Source organism: Megalopta genalis, chromosome 15 (assembly GCF_051020955.1).
Source record: "Megalopta genalis isolate 19385.01 chromosome 15, iyMegGena1_principal, whole genome shotgun sequence".
Classification (NCBI taxonomy): Eukaryota; Metazoa; Arthropoda; class Insecta; order Hymenoptera; family Halictidae; genus Megalopta; species Megalopta genalis.
Window position 1 is genome coordinate 1,539,394 of NC_135027.1, and position 18,255 is coordinate 1,557,648.

Genomic DNA, 18,255 nt, shown 5'->3' on the forward strand with positions numbered 1-18,255 from the left:
AATTCGATCTTATTCGCAAGATTTCGATCGGACTGCAACATTTTGATTTTTACACAATTTTTGGAACTTTTTTTAGGCTTCTGTTTTAAGTCGTTAGATTCCATATAAACAATTCAATTATAACTACTATTCTATTGAGTTGGCAACTAAGTAATTGCCGATTTGTTCAATGAAATAAAAAATTCTTTTTTACTTGGAATGAAGTTTAATCTGTAATGTATTTTCCATTTTGTTCGATGACCTCTCGCCATCTCTCTGACAACTTGAAAATTCCACACTTGTAGAAAATCTGATCCGTTTCGGCCAAAAACTGAGTTAAGTGAGATTTTACAGCGTCATCATCATTAAAAGTTTTATCACGAAAGGAGTTGTCCAGGGATCGAAATAAGTGGTAATCCGATGGCGCGAGATCAGGGCTATATGGTGGGTGTAACATCAATTCCCAACCAATATCCATCAATTTTTGCCGAATGGACAAAGACGTGTGCGGCCTAGCATTGTTCCTGTTGTGGAAAATGACACCTTTACGATTGACCAATTCTGGTCGCTTTTCCAAGACCGCTGCATTCAATTTGTCCAGTTGCTAACACTGGCGGATAATAAAAAATAACATAATAATAACAATGATAATAATTTTATAATATAACATTTACGGATATCATAAAAGTAGGAGTGAGAGACATCTATAACTGAAATCGGCAATTACTTAGTTGCCAACTATTGGATTATTTTCTCTCTTTTGAATACTCAGAAGTTTTTCCTTCTAGCATATAAGTTACAAAAACGAATCGACGCCGAGAGTCTCGCCAGAGTACCATTAGATAAACAATGATTTCATATGTATATAGAACAGAGTGCTCTTTGTCTTTAGGTGACGTTTTTGGTTTCGTCTTTGTTAATAGTCTTCAATCTCCTGGAGCAATCAGGAGAGTAAAGACGGTCCTTCCTCGTACATCAAATTAATAAACTAAAAGGGATAAGTTTAATTCACTGCGTTTTACTTTTATTTATCTACCCATTTCCAATACCAACCCAATACAATATTTTTAAGCTTGCGCACCAAATGATTATTCTCGTATGAAATAATTTCCCTAAAAAGAACAGATCTTTTGATAGGAATTTTTTAAAGACGGACATTATCAAGATAATAAGCTCGTAATATTTGGCAGCAATTATTCTTGCTTTCGGAAATGGAAAAGAAGAAAATGACGATGTTGGCGGTGCACAACGGCGGCGGTGACAAGTCGCGTTATCTTTTGGATTTTTCGTAAATGGAGCGCTCATAAATTAATTCCCTTGCTTCGCGGGATGAAAATGTTCGGTCTGCAGAGGGAAACTTTTTGAAACTGCTTGAAGGCAAGCAGCAAGTGACTGACAATACGACGTCGACGTCGATGTGACACGGCGTCGTCGTCGGTCATGGCCGCGGCGAACTGCTGTATCGCTCTACCAGCCAACGTTTGGATCAATGTATTTCACAGCTCCAATCTCGGCGAAAGTGAAAACCATTTTATTGCTGCTTCCAGCGTTGCTGTTCTAACGACTAAATTCTAACCGCGACCGGACATTTTTATTCGTCGAAATAATAATGTACATATTTATTTCATAGTCATTTCTATCTAAACTGGAAATGAAATGTGTCAATTGTAAAGCATTGCAGTCGAATAAAGACTGACTTTTTAACAATTTAAGTACGTTAATCTTGCTCCATTTTAATTTTTCTATTATTTAATATTTAACTGATTCATTTCTGTTGCAAACGCAACAATTCGCTACTTGTAATTAATTTTATATTATGTCTGACGACAATCAGACGTTTATATAAATTATTATTGTCAAATCTGCAATTTTTTCAGTCTCGTACCGTCTCTCAAAGTTCATCAGTCAATTTTCCGGTATTTTCTTCGGTTTTACAACAATTTACCCCTGTTAATATTCGACGAGGAAGAATCTGAACTCCCGAAAAAACAATTGTAACAATTTAAATGCGTTAATCTTGCTCCATTTTAATTTTTCTATTATTTAATATTTAATTGATTCATTTCTGTTGCAAACGCAACAATTCGCTACTTGTAAATAATTTTATATTATGTCTGACGACAATCAGACGTTTACATTCATTATTATTGTCAAATCTGCAATTTTTCAGTCTCACACCGTCTCTAAAAATTCGTCATTCAATTTTCCGGTATTTTCTTCGATTTTACAACAATTTACCCCTGTTAATATTCGACGAGGAAGAATCTGAATTCCCGAAAAAATCTCGCACCATATGCGACCGAGCGCGGCGGATTCCTTTCGCGCGCGGTCACCCAAGAAAACTCCGAAATCATCCCAGCTCCCGAAGTTTCCCATTCGATTGACTCTTCCGGAGGACCATGTCCAGCGTTTTCCGCTCGAAAGTGAAAATTCCCGATTCGAATTGGACGTGAAACCCGGTGCTGGCATCGCGTACCTTCGTTCTGGCTCGAAAAATCGTCTCGACAATGGTTTCTCGAGCGTGAAAATCGGCCGTTCGCACACACGCGACTAGCTTCGATCAGTAACCTTACCAGGGCCGCCATTGTTCTCTCGTCGAAAGGTATCCGTGCCGAACAATGCGACGGATCCGCTAATCTAGCTGCACAAAGGTTCGCACAATCTTCTAATTTTCATTGCCCTGAGAAGGGTTAAGTGAATGTTAAAAGAGGCAGAAGAGGACATCGGTGCTTCTATTGTTGCTACATCGTCGCTGCTACGAAACGCTTCTAGCAGATTTCATTAATTATATGTATCCTGTATATATTTTATAAGGACACTATGTTCCATATTAATATCTTATAATTTTGTACAGAAAACAAAAGGAATAATATACTCTGTTATATTCATTCGAATTAAAAATTTCTTCTGCTGTTCATTTAGTACAACTTAGTTCGTATGAATTAATATCTATAATTAATAATAATATATTATACATTATTATATATTATATTAATATATAATATAATACTATAATATAATACTAATAATAATAATATATAATATATTATATATTTATATATTATATATAATATTAATATATAATATAATACAATACGATACAATAGAATACAATATAATACAAATAAAATAATAATATATTACAATTAATAATACTAAATTATAATGCAATTAATCTCTACGATATCAGTAATAGACTTGGTCACATTCGCTCAACTTCATAATTGAAGATTTTTCTCGCACGTTCAATTCAATATTCTAGGGGAATCGGTTATCAACGTACGCATTTCTACCATAAATCCAGTAGAAAGTCGTAATTCCGACAATTTCAATGCCGTCTTACAGTTTCGTTTTCCAGTACACATACACACACACACACACACACACATACATACACACGAGCCGATGAACGCAGTAAAATCGCACGTTCCTGATTTCGCGGAGATCGTCGGTCCGTTGTATTGTGAGCCACGGGGAAATTAATCCGGCGTCGCCGGACGACGCGGATCCGCTTTTACCGTTTCTCTTTCATCGGCGGACCGTGTGTGTCGGCCATTGTAATAGCCGGCGGGCCGCACGTGCTTGTCCCCGGGACTTTTTCTCTCATCGATTCGGGCCGGGCGACGGGCATTGTGTTACGGCGAATCGGCGAACAGCGGCGAACAGCGGGGCGCGCAGCTCGCGCGGATCTTCGTATTAAAAGCCGAAAAACACCGAACGCGTCGTCGTCGGCCGCATTGTTCGCCGCGGTGAACAGTAACGACGGCGCAAAAGACTCTTGACCTCTTTCCGGCGCGCCGCCAAGCTCGCACTTCACGCTTCGCGTTTCCGCGTAATAATCGGCAGAAGCGAAAGGACAGATATTCCTAACGAGTCCCTGCGCATTTTTCCGTGTAACACGTCCCGCCCCTTCCCCGCTCGATCGCCGGTCTCGAAATCTTCCCTCTGACGAGGGAACCCTTCCCCCCGTCTTCCCCCTTCGCCTCGGGATCCTGCCGCCCGGGTGCACAATGCGAATTTTCATTTCGATGACAGCGACCATCGCCGCGACCGGATTAATGAGAAGATAGCTTTGGCGGATTTTTTGGGATCGACGAGCAACGATTCCGATCGGGAACGTCACGGTTCTTTCACGATTAAGTGCGGAAAGCGTGGATTCATCGATCGAATCGTCTTCGCGGAACTGTGTCTGGTTTCTGTTGGCTCGTTTCAACGTGAAAACGTGTCCATGGCGGCGTAGTCCCGGTGTTCATAAACGTCGAACAGGATTAGAACAACTTGTTTGGTGTAATTCGAATAGGAAAAGCGAGATTTATTGCAGCAATTAGTACTGTTTGACCATGCACATCCTAGGAATGCTTGGTGCGCTTAGTACGTTGTTGGAAAAATTCATTTACGAACGCAGTGTCGTCCGTCTATGACAGCAAAAGTAAGAGAAGGATAATAGCAATTTATGTGACTGGAACGACTGAGATCATTTTGCGTAAATAGCGAAGATGTGTGAAACGCAAGTTTGAATAAATTTTAGTAAAATTTGGTGAATAGAATTTAGCAAAACCTAGTAAAATTTTGTAGAATCTACTAATCTAGTAAAATCGAGTAAAATTCAGTATAATTCAGTATAATTCAGTAAAATTCAGTAAAATTCAGTAAAATTCAGTAAAATTCAGTAAAATTCAATAAAATTCAGTAAAATTCAATAAAATTCAGTAAAATTCAGTAAAATTCAGTAAAATTCAGTAAAATTCAGTAAAATTCAGTAAAATTCAGTAAAATTCAGTAAAATTCAGTAAAATTCAGTAAAATTCAGTAAAATTCAGTAAAATTCAGTAAAATTCAGTAAAATTCAGTAAAATTCAGTAAAATTCAATAAAATTCAGTAAAATTCAATAAAATTCAGTAAAATTCAGTAAAATTCAGTAAAATTCAGTAAAATTCAGTAAAATTCAGTAAAATTCAGTAAAATTCAGTAAAATTCAGTAAAATTCAGTAAAATTCAGTAAAATTCAGTAAAATTCAGTAAAATTCAGTAAAATTCAGTAAAATTCAGTAAAATTCAGTAAAATTCAGTAAAATTCAGTAAAATTCAGTAAAATTCAGTAAAATTCAGTAAAATTCAGTAAAATTCAGTAAAATTCAGTAAAATTCAGTAAAATTCAGTAAAATTCAGTAAAATTCAGTAAAATTCAGTAAAATTCAGTAAAATTCAGTAAAATTCAGTAAAATTCAGTAAAATTCAGTAAAATTCAGTAAAATTCAGTAAAATTCAGTAAAATTCAGTAAAATTCAGTAAAATTCAGTAAAATTCAGTAAAATTCAGTAAAATTCAGTAAAATTCAGTAAAATTCAGTAAAATTCAGTAAAATTCAGTAAAATTCAGTAAAATTCAGTAAAATTCAGTAAAATTCAGTAAAATTCAGTAAAATTCAGTAAAATTCAGTAAAATTCAGTAAAATTCAGTAAAATTCAGTAAAATTCAGTAAAATTCAGTAAAATTCAGTAAAATTCAGTAAAATTCAGTAAAATTCAGTAAAATTCAGTAAAATTCAGTAAAATTCAGTAAAATTCAGTAAAATTCAGTAAAAATCAGTAAAATCCAGTAAAATTCAGTAAAATTCAGTAAAAATCAGTAAAATCCAGTAGAACTTAGTAAAATTCAGTAAAATTCGGTCAGATCTGGTAGAATCGAAAGCATCGGACTGAACTATTAAAATATACGTGCCTGTACGGTAAATCAGTGGTTTTCGGACCGCCAACATGGCGTGACGGATCGCCGTAGACGAGGCTCGGATTTGAGGAAACCAATAAAGGCGTTCGGAGGGCTCGTCACGTTCCTCCTCGACTACAATGTTGCCTGAACAGCCCAGAATCGAAGTGCACCTTGAACTAAATTGATTCCAATGGAATTATTGAGGACTGCGTAAATTAATTAAAAGCCCCGCTGGCTCCTTGAATCATTTACTCGCGATGAACGAAGTCTGGCTCTATCCGGACGTAAATTTTATATAATTCTCTGTGCCTGGTTCTACGACGCGCGGAATTCGCTATCTTCGATTTATCAACGAGCCCCGATTACAAACCGATGTTCTTACTTCGATGAACTTGCTTCTGTACGAGTACACGAATTCTTCGGCACTTTTTTCGTCTCGCGAATAGCGCGCGTAGAATAGCGCCCTCTTGTTAACGAATAAAACGATGTACAATAGCGATAATCGTTTCGTATCGTAAATTATGATTACTCGAGAGAACGGTATTCCTATATCGATCGCAATTAGAAACTCTTCAAACGAATTTCAGCTGCCAATGTGTGTGCGCAAAAAGAACTTCGTCTGTGATAACGTGCAATCAGAGAAAGTTTCTGAAACGTTTTTACAACAAACTTGTAGAAAGTTCTTCGAATACGTTGCTGGCACTTAACCTTCGACTGGGGAAGAACCGTCGCCATGATTGTACCGGTGTTTGATCTTGGTGAATTTTTAAATTCTAATTTCTGACTTCTCCGTTGATAATTTGTTCGTAAGATAATTCAAACGTTCGTGAGAACGTTTTGCTGAAACTTCTCCCTAATCGACGCTCCGATTGTACACAGAAATTGACAATTCGGGAAGTGGAGATACGAGCCATGCGACTCCTTTTTTTATAGTTGGTGGCAATCGGTAATTATAAAAACCAAGGCTCGAATAATCGTCCCTCCTCTCCCTCTTCACAATCTGAGCGACAATTACAGAGAATTTAATGTACAGTAAAGTTTCTGTAATTGACGCTCAGCTTGTACACAAAAGTGGACAATTTGGGAAGAGAAGATACGATTATTCAAGCTTTGCGACTCGTTTTTATAGTAACCGATTGTCAATAACTATAGAAACGATCCGCAAGGCTCGAATAATCGTCATAATAATAATAATAATGACGAATAATTCTCCATCCCAGATCGTCAATTTTTGTGTGCAATCTGAGCGTCAATTAGGGAGAATTGAATGTACTTCGAACAACAAGAATCGAAACACAGATTTCCACGTTGAAGCTGTTGCTCGTTAAGTCTGTCGGAGGTAACAATGGAGTGAAAGATAACACTTTCACGTATAATCGTAACACACACCGATTGCCGTAAAGTTAGCGTTAATCGTTCCGAGAAGCTGGCCGACGCGCGATCTTGCTCAATTTTAATTAGCGCCGGATGCAAAAGCGAAGAACGTCTTTTTCCCCGCTAATCTCGTAGACCGATTATCGAGCCGGCGATTACTTTTTTTCTCTCCCTCTCCCGTTCCAGGCAGGTTAGATTTTCTCTTTGTTGCGTTTTCTTGGCCGGCCAACGTTCCCAGCATCGCCGTTTCGGCTCGGCTTCCCGCAAAAACAATCGCTCCGTTACAGTTCTCCACTTATTTGCATGATTCTGGCCGTTCACTTTTCCTCGCTTAATTCGACCACGTCTCGCGCATTACCTTGGAAGGTTCTTGCTCGCCGAGCAGGTAAAAGATTGAAATCGCGGGCATTGTCTGACTTCGAATACCACCGGCTCGATTCTACCCACGACGTAATATCGACTGCAAGTCGATCGCTGGATCAATCGAGCGTTTTACGACGATCTTGCTGGCCGCGCGAACTACTCGTCGGATCAGGCTTCCCGTGATTAGGCTACGGATCCGCGCACGAGAATCGAAATTATCCGTAAGTATCGCGAGGAACGGATATCGAATGAAAATTCGTTTGAATAAACTTCAGAAAGTAATCCGATTATCAAGGATTATATCGATCGGATCGCTTTTTGCCTGGTCAAGGAGAACGCGGCAGGACTCTCGGCTCTCTTTTGAAGTTTCTACTAATTAACATTCGAAGCGTAATTATTGTCATAAAAATGAAATGATACAACCATATTTTTAGTTGCATCATTCCAGAGTGTAGTAATAAATGTTGCAACTTTCGTTCATTTCAACGAGAAAGCCGATGAATTTTACGACGTATCGATACATATTTCTCATGCCGGTATATTAATGTCAATTATGATACCTACATTAATGAAATTTTTCGACTTAACGTTCTCCGACTTGTCCTAATTTACGTGCAACTTTGTCAACGTCTTATGAGCGCGAAGGAGCGTTCTCGATCGTTAAACTGGATTGTAAAAAACTTTGCAAATCGACCCATAAAATCTTGATTCGGACTACCCGTGTCCTGCGATCATTAAATTCCGAATTAATTGCGGATACGAAGATACACGTAACAAGGAAAGAATCTATCAAGTAGAACGCTATAACTGGCCCGGCCGGTTCAATCTTATTTTTCTCGCATTTTCACTTACACACTTACACTTATCTGGCGGCGACACCATGAGAATCGTGTCGCAGCGATTTCGTGGAAAAGCGTTAATTTACGATAACATTTCACGTCTAACTTGTGCCCGTTTTGCAACGCGCTATAAATTGCGGAGTTTTAATTAGGGCCACGACGCGTTCGTAAAGATCCTAATTTTTAATTATAAACGCGGTGGAAATAAATAAAACCGACTTAAGCAGCCTTATTTCCTCAATTAGAGCACATCAACTTTCATACACGAGAATGGACAGCAAATCCACGCCGAGTGGATTTTTTCTTTCTTTTTTTTTAACGAGGAACTGTATCTCGCTTTATCATTACTTCCGCGTTTACCTAAACGTATGGAATTGTGTTCCTAGCTTGAAAAATCGGTCGACATTCACTTACACTGGTTAGTGCTCCGTCGTATCTTACCTTTCGATGCGGGAGATCTAAATTGCAATTGTCAGATAGCGACGAGGAAGAAACTGATACATTGCTCATCGTGCAAGTAATTTCCGCGATCCTAACTCTAAACACGTCTATTTGAAAAAAGGGTTATGGAGTACATGAATTTCACTGAGGTGTGAAATGACGATGACGTGTTAAATACATGTTACTTCATGTATAATAGCATTTGGGAAATTTAATACTTCTGAAAATATTGCGAATTCAAACGTATCTACGCACGTTAAACATTTTTCTTCGCGGTTCAAATTACCATGATTTCAAGATCGAAGCTTTCTCTTTACAATGGCGACGTACAAATTAGCGTACGATTTTTTCTTAATGTTTTATGGCTGTTTGAACGAGCTCTGTGCTGGAAGTTGAATAGTCCAAGCTTGACCATGGTCAGATTTGTAATTCCAGTTTATAGTAAATTCTCTCCAATTGTCCCTCAGTTTGTAAGAAAATAGTGGACAATTTGGGAAGAGGAGATACGATTATTCGAGCCTTGGAGCTCGTTTTTATACTCGTAAACTGCAAAAACGAGGCGCAAGGTTCGAATAATCGCATCTCCTCTTCTCACGCTGTCCACTTTTTTTTACAAACTGAGAGACAATTGGAGAGAATTTACTGTACCATGTGCTCGGTTGGACAGTATTGTCAGCATCTACCCACATCAGGTTCTTCATTTGCTCCTACAAATGTCCCTAGCCACCTCAAAAACCCCAGTTAACTCAACGAAATAAAATTTGAAAGCGCGCATGACACCGACTAGTGTCTACTTTTTTTTTACAAACTGAGGGACAATTGGAGAGAATTTACTGTACCATGTGCTCAGTTAGACAGTATTGTCAGCATCTACCTACATCAGGTTCCTCATTTGCCCCTACAACTGCCCCTAGTTACCTCAAAAACCCCAATTAACTCAACGAAATAAAACTTGAAAACGCGTATGATACCGACTAGTGTCCATTTTTTTTTACAAACTGAGGGACAATTGGAGAGGATTTACTGTACCATGTGCTCAGTTGGACAGTATTGCCAGCATCTACCAATATCTGATTCCTCATTTGCCCCTACAACTGCCCCTAATCATCTCAAAAACCCCAATTAACTTAGTGAAATAAAACTTGAAAACGCGCGCGTACGACATCGACTAGTCCCTCAACCTCTTGCCTCTTGCAGACCCCATCCTTCACCACACCAGGAAACCTCCATTTCACGTCTGTCCGGACAAGATCGTCCCATCAAATAGATCTCGTATTATGAAGCCTCTTGCACTATCTTGTCCGGACTGCACCGAGTCCAGGCGTCCGCAGATCCAGCCGCGGACAAGTCCCGGTGGTCAGTGGCCGTTGAAAGCGAAAGGACGAGCGTCCTCCGCTCGGAAGGGGGGCAAACGTTGGATATAGGAACGGACTGTTCGCGCGGGAACCATTTGCCTGTTTCCTGTTCGGGACACGTAGACGGCGTTCGTTCGTTCGTGGTCGCCGTGTAGCGCCGGCCAACAACGAAGCCTGCGAACGTCGTGCAAGAGACCCTGCCTCCGTGTCTTTGGCGAACCGAGACGACGTCGAAAGTCCTCCGGGCTCCTTCGTGGGGATCAACGGTGGACCGAAAGTGGTGGACGTGCTAGGCCGTCGGCCGACCGCGGCCAATGCCAGTCACCAGTGAAACGTGAAACGCGAAACTGGGCGAAAGTTTCGGCCGTTCTGCCGGCGACACCACCGGACACACGGCTTCAGCCAAAAGAGGGAGGGCCGCGACCCGGAGCTACGCGAAATCGTGCGGGTCTCGTTAAGAGCTGGCCCGGGCCTGCCGAGCGGGTCATTCGGATGACGAGTGCCGTGCTGTGTCCTTGCATTTTGTGTGTTTATGTACGCTTCGGCCCACGGTGTCCTACGGTTGTTGTCGACGACGACGCACGAGCTCAGAGAAGGTCAGTAGACCATCCTTCCGCGCGGATCAAGCTGCAGGATCCTAGCGATCTCTGTTGAACAAGCGGCCAACTATTTCTGTCGAGCCTGTACAGGGTGCAGGGTCTGTTTGTCGCGGTTATTTCAACCCTCTGCACTCGCGAAGTATTAAGCAACGCTTTGTGGCAAGTATGAAATCATAGAACGTTGGAAATTATTCGGCTGTTTAAATAGAATTCGCTAAAGTGCCCCGAAATCGTCTCGCAATCCGGAAGTGGAGGATTCCTGGGGTCATTTGAAGCAACTTTTTCCTTTGCGAAAATTCAATCCGCGGCTTCGTTTACGAGTTATCAACGAAAAACAGTGACCAATGAGAGGCGAGCTCGGCTGACGGTGTTAGCTGACGCGAGGCGGCCGAGTCAATAAGAGCTGGATTTCGTTCGCTCGTTGACTCGTCCGCCGCGCGACAGCTGATCTCGCCTCTCATTAGCCACTGTTTTCCGTTAATAACTCGTAAACGAAGCCGCGGTTTGCATTTTCGCTAAGGAAAAAGTTACTTCAAATGACCCGATGGTTCCCCCTGTTTCCAGATTGCGAGACATTTTTGGGACACTTTGTATTATATTAGCATATGTTATAGTCTATACTGTAAAGTAATATAATAATAAAACGTAGAATCATAATATAGTAATATATATTATAATAGTAGTAATAATAGTAATATATATATATAGTACTATATATATAGTAGTAATAATAGTAATATATATATATAATATATAAATACATATAGTAATATAGTAATGAAAAGAAATGCAATTCTAAAGTCCATAAGATGGAACATACGAGTGCAAAGGGTTGAAGTTGGGGTCGTTCACGAACGGAACAGAATTTTGTAACAGAATTTTGTTCGCTGGTCTAAAAGCTATGCTCAAAACATTTGAAACCGGTGGCAGCATAAAATTGTGATCGCAATTCGTTTGGTTAAACCATCAATCCCGCGGCGACATTAACGGATCAATTACTAAATTGACGGGTCCTTTGATTGACCTTTAATTGATCCTTTGATCGGTCCTGTGACCGGTACATGGCGGTAATCTGGGTCAGGTGTGCCCTAAATTGATGTATCTTTATTACCGCTGTCGTGTTTGATATTGGACAATGCAGGACAATAGACAACTCGATTCGGAAGCGTCCAAGATGGCGTGGAACACCGTGTCCTTAACCCTTAATTACGTATCGCGCGGAGAACTTGTTGATTTATTATGATTATGCGCATACATTTCGCGTCGCTCGCGCTAATCAGACACGTTTATTAATAAAACATGAGAGAGGTTCAACTGGATCCATAGAAACTGCCGCGTTGCGTTGTAATTTTTATTGTGCCCGGGACACGATTTAGGTAATCGCCACACGTGCCTGGAAACGAGACGCGTGAATCACGACCAGCAATTAAAGGTTAAATACCGTAATGAAGAAAACAGCAGCTGTTACGTTGAACGAGGTGAAATTGCGAGATCGAAACTGTTGTCGGGAAATAATAGAGAAATGCCTGGGATGTGTCGGGCCCGTGCAGGTTTCTGCGAAGAAACGCGCCGACAAATCATTAGCACAAATGAGAATGGGACGGCCGTCGTCGAGGATAATGATGCTTCCTCTAAACATCGTCTCGCCGGTCCGGCTTAATCGCTGAAAACTATCGAAATATTTTAATGATCCAATTTACAATGTTCCCGGAATTCCATAGGTCTCCGTCGAATTTCGCGAAATTAATTATACACTTTTACAAATTCGTTCGCTTAGACGAAAGAAGTAACGAGACAAAAATGATCATTCCTCCGTTGAGGACGATGAATAATAATAATAATAATATTATATAATATAATATATAATCATAATAATATTATGATATTAAACGATGTTCAATTTTAACAGAGCTTTCGTTCCGGTTTCTTTCGATCATTCGCGCCTTATTTAAACATTCAGAGAGTTCGCAATATAATATTATAATTATAATAATATTATAATATTAAACGATGTTCAATTTAAACAGAGCTTTCATTCCGGTCTCTTTCGATCATTCGCGCCTTATCTAAAAATTCAGAAAGTTCGCAATATAATATTATAATCATAATAATATTGTAATATTAAACGACGTTCAATTTTAACAGAGCTTTCATTCCGGTCTCTTTCGATCATTCGCGCCTTATCTAAAAATTCAGAAAGTTCGCAATATAATATTATAATCATAATAATATTATAATATTAAACGATGTTCAATTTGAACAGAGCTTTCGTTCCGGTCTCTTTCGATCATTCGCGCCTTATTTAAACATTCAGAGAGTTCGCAATATAATATTATAATTATAATAATATTATAATATTAAACGATGTTCAATTTTAACAGAGCTTTCATTCCGGCCCCTTTCGATCATTCGCGCCTTATCTAAAAATTCAGAAAGTTCGCAATATAATATTATAATCATAATAATATTGTAATATTAAACGACGTTCAATTTTAACAGAGCTTTCATTCCGGCCCCTTTCGATCATTCGCGCCTTATCTAAAAATTCAGAAAGTTCGCAATATAATATTATAATCATAATAATATTGTAATATTAAACGACGTTCAATTTTAACAGAGCTTTCATTCCGGTCTCTTTCGATCATTCGCGCCTTATTTAAAAATTCAGAAAGTTCGCAATATAATATCATAATCATAATAATATTATAATATCAAACAATGTTCAATTTGAACAGAGCTTTCATTCCGGTCTCTTTCGATCATTCGCGCCTTGTTTAAAAATTCAGAAAGTTCGCATTCATTAAGCAACGGCTTGACCAACCGGACAGATTGATTACACGCGTACGGTATCATTAATAAAAATACGTACGCTCCAGTTTTCTCAAACGAATGCTTCGTTCTTCAACAAATTTCACGCGTCTCATTGATAAGATCGCGCAAGTAGTCCGTGCAAATTGTTTGACTTCGAACTTTTAGTCTCGGCCGAGTCGGACGCACGTTTGTGCACCACACAATCGGGGATCATTATCGCTGGAAACAGTTGTCCGCATCCTTTTTCCACGTCATTTTCGATGTTCACTGAATCACGCGTCTTCGCGCCTCCTAATTGGCGCGATTTATTAAACGGCCCGGGCGTCCCGTATAAATAAATATTTGAACGTTCACCGGAGCCAGGAAACCGTAATGGCTCCCCGATTTGACGTGTTGTTTAACACGCCGCGCGCGGTTCTGTTCGCTGCACAACACCACGAGGGTTCAAGGCGTGCGCTGGCTCCATTAAGATACCGTTCACTCGCGCAACTGAAACACGTAATTGAGCGAAAGTTTAACCTGTTCGTCATCGGTCCGGGGGGGTATATCTGTCGCTACGCTGTTTAGAATCTTCTCGGTGAGCGGATATCATCGAGTCGTTCTGTCATATTTCTCCTCCACGGCTATGCAACGTGATGCCTCTACGGCGACGTGCTGGCCCATTAAGGTCGGATTAGATAACTTCTCGATCTTTCTCCCGGCATCGCCTGACAGCCAGCCGGTGTAATTTATTAAACACGATTTTTTCCTGTTGCTCGGTTTTAACCACTTTGTGACATATAAACTGGTCTATGGAAATGTATATTTGTACGAAGATTGGTAATCGATCGTTTACCTCGTCGGTATTCTGGAATTTTATTTACATTCCACACGAACTTCGTGCTATTATTTTGTCAAAATTATTCTGTCTAAGTAGGAGGCAGATAAAAATGGTTTAAAAATTCAGTAAAAATAACAACAGCTTAACAAACATTCTTGTTGAATATTTTTCCGTAACTCTTTATCTACCCACAGTTTTTTAACAGTTTCTTTATACACAGTTTCCTTTTAAAAAATGCTTGAAAAGCCATAATAACCACATCTGTGAGATTCATGAAATTATTTAGATTAATATAACGTTTAAATTTATTTCAAAATTATTACTTAAAAGAAAATTGTCGATCTGTTCTTATACACAGTTTATTCATCAGAAAGCCTGTTAACAGACTTCCGGTTAATAAAGTGTTAAGCGGTATAAATTGACTGCTTCAAAATGCTTTGCAATTATCAAAAAAAAAGTAGTAAAGCGGAAAGAAAAAACCTACGAAAAAAACCAGCAAAGTACTTCTCGAAGATCAAAACGCGAACAGTAAATTCTCCCCAATCTTCAGCTTGTCAACAAAATTAGGCAATTCGGAAAGAGGAGATGCGATTATTGGAACCTTGAACCTCGTAATTACAATTATTAACAATCGGCAACTATAAAAACGAGCCTGAAGGCTCGAACAATCGTCCCAAAAGTTGTCCATTTTTGTTGACAAGCTGAAGAAAAAATAGGCAGAATTTGCTGTACTTAGAATCGTAGAAGAACTTCGTACGACTGACGTCAATTACCAAAAAAAAAAAAAAAATGATCCAAGTCAGCATCCCGGGACGGCGTTGTCAGCGGCGCGAATACCGTGCACGTAGCGCTGTCAAAGTGACAGCACGCGATCAAGATTAATCGGCGTTTCGTTCCGAAGCCGAGCAGCGTTCTTGCCGTTCGGGCGTAACTTTCGGCTGCGGGGAAAAACGCGAGCAAGCGACGGGGATGCTGGCGGCTGGGCGCGTTAATCAGTATCCTTGAAGGATCTTCGGAGCATGCTGGCCCCATTGTCCCGTTTGAAAAAGGGACGTCGGTCTCCCGGCGGCGCGGGGTCCGGGGGGCGACGTCGTCCTTTCGCAGGAGCCAAGTTGAAACTCTTACCCCTTTGTTCGGGGCTCGTGTCGCCGCGCCGCGCCGCGACGAGGCACAAGGACGAGCCGGAATCCTTGATAATAATCCCGGAAAAGAATTCGCTTAAAGCGGCGTATCCGATTCCTCGGCTGCCTCTGTTTTCCTCCGTTCCCCGGTAATCGGATCGCGTCGTCCCCGTAGAAAGCGCCCGCGCCGCTGTCCTTGCACTTGGAACGCTGAAATTTATACGGCTTTCATTCCTTCTCTACTTTAAAGTAGGTTCGGTATTTCACTTGTGCCCGTTTCACCTCCCTTCCTACTCTTTTACTCTGTCGTTCAACCCCCCTCCCCTCCCACTAGATCACCCGGCCACTCCTCTTCGTCCTTTTCACTCTTCACGAACGTTTGTGTCCACGAGGATCATCAAGGTCGAGCCGATCATCCGGCGATTTTTAATGCGAATTTGCGATCGCCGCGGTGTTCCCGTCGAAACTGTGCTTCTTGGAGTTACGCTTTTTTTCGGTACACTCGCGGAGAAACTGATAGCGCGCACGTGCTATCTTCAATTTCTCGCGGCGCGATTGTGCCGAGGTACAAATTTTGAAATGTGTTTAAAGAGCGTTTTGTATAGATACGCGAGCTTACCAGGGTTTCCCGTGCTTTTGACAGTATTTTTTAAATATTAATAAATTCCATACGGTCAGAATTATATTGAAATTTTTAGAAAGAAATCGTAATCAGTGGTGGAAAACTTGTGGACTCCTATTATAAGAACCAGAGCTGATTATGTGAACGAACTTGCATCACGATAGACTCGTTTGAATGCATTTCTACGTTATAGAAAAAAATTCACAGTTTATTAATTATTAACCGTCGAACTGCTTATGGGATCTTTCACGATTTTATTTTATTTTATTTTATTTTTTTTAATAGGACAAGGTTATGTTCACATAATCAGCTCTGGTTCTTATAATAAAAACACAAGTTTTCCACAAGTTTCCCACCATTGATTATGATTTTTTTCTGAAAGTTTCAATATAATTCTGACCGTATGTAATTTATCAATGTTAATGTTGCAGTAGGTTTACACATTACACATTACGTGCACTGGATTCGGTGCCAATAAATAAACAATAGGACTTCTACGAATAGAAGACTTAGAAGCTACCGGGGCCCGGTTGACATAACCCGAAGAATATGAAAAAGTTCCGTCTATACTCGATACATTAAGAAATCGTTTTTCCATCCAGAAATACATCCATCGGAACGTGTTTTTCGTTGCAAGCGAGTCGCGAGTAGCACAGTGAGTAGAACATCCCCGACACGTCAATTAAAGCAAACGGATCAGGGCAAGCCGGGCGCCGGTGATTGACAGTAACGACAATGCATAGAATTTCTTTTCCGAAACGACGGTGTTCCCTCTAGTGTTTCTCGATTTATCCAGTTCTCCTAGAGTGTACGTCAGGCTGATTGACAACTGGGACTCGCGTAACGCCAATTTGTTCGAGTTACGGTTGCAAGCACCGTCGAAAGTGAAATCGCTGCGTGCAAAAACGCCGATACAGATATCCACGGCAATGTGTCGTCGGCTCGATTGCATTACTCCTACGCCGATTTGCAACAACGTTACGTTCGCCGTAACAATCGGTCAGCTGAAACTTATCCACCGTTGCTATACAATATAATGCGATAGGCTTGCTATAAAATTGACTGTTTTCTATGCACACATTCGTGCTAGAAATTTCTACTGAAAGTGACATCGGTTCTTCCCCTTCCCCCTTCTCGTTTCATCGAACTATTTATTAGTTTTATCGAACTATTTACTAGTTAGTTTATCGAACTATTTATTAGTTTTATCGAACCATTTATTAGTTTCATCGAACTATTATAATTGGAAATCGTGGAATAAAATTGAAGTGGATTCTCATGATATTGTCCAACAATAATTAGTCTTATTGTAAATTAGTTTCGTTGAATAATGACTATCGTACGTACAATATTTCCCGCACATCTTGTCGTGTAATCTTTTGTTTATAAATTGCATTAACGCATTCATCTGATCTGAAAAAGGTACATAACAATATTAAAAATCGATGTTATCATTTCTCATTTTTGTACGTCATTTTACGCAAGCTAGAGAAGAAAGATTACACAAGTTGAAGAAAAATTTCCATCGACTGAAACAATATTGATCGTAAAAAGGATGCACACAAAAATGCTGTTGGACATTGTTAATTAAATTTTCCAAGGACTTTGTAACAACAAGTAGCGACAGTAACGCAGATAGCTTTCCCAGAAACGAACCCATTCACTGCCAATCACTAGATATTTCGTAATAATTTCTTCATTATTTTTTACTTATTATTTATTTATTTATTTCAACCAAAGGAAAATCGGCGCCTGGAATAGCTATCTTCAAAACAGTCTCGGCAGCTGAACAGGAGTATCAAAACCAAGTGGAACCGAAATAGGTTTGCGAGTCCGCTGCGAATTCGATGAAAACTCGAATAGATCTAGCAATTAATCTAGCAATTGATCTAATAATCCAGCACGGTTATCAATCGAACGTAAGAGCCAGCTAGCTGGTTCCGCTCTAATTAGCCTACGAACGCTTTCGATCGGCCGATCGTCTCCGAGCTTCCGATTTTTCGCAGCCGGCCGCGGGTTTCCCAAGCCCTGCCTAATTTATACAATTTCACCGGCGGGGAACAATTACACGATCCGTCGGCGGACGTGGATGTATTACGAGCGCGGTTGGCCCCGTGCTTTCTCTTTAACTTGAACTTAATTGCACGCGGAGCGCAGCCTCGTGGCTTCCCTCTCGACGAGCGAACGCTTGTTACACCTCCGGGCCCGGGTTTTACATCGT

The 18,255-nt window shown here is 40.1% G+C and overlaps 1 protein-coding gene across 3 annotated transcripts in view; it reads left to right on the top strand.

The window, feature by feature from the left end:
* Cad89D (cadherin 89D) overlaps nt 1-18,255 on the top strand; it is an 89,340-nt gene that overhangs the window by 18,721 nt on the left and 52,364 nt on the right. The window contains exon 1 of one of the 3 annotated variants that reach the window (XM_033485727.2): nt 10,183-10,657. The exons of 1 other annotated variant lie outside the window; for it this stretch is intronic. The gene's annotated coding sequence lies outside the window, so the exon portion shown is untranslated. Of the gene's footprint in view, nt 1-10,182; nt 10,658-18,255 lie in introns of those variants that run through there. One more of the 3 variants, XM_033485730.2, reaches the window with a different exon arrangement.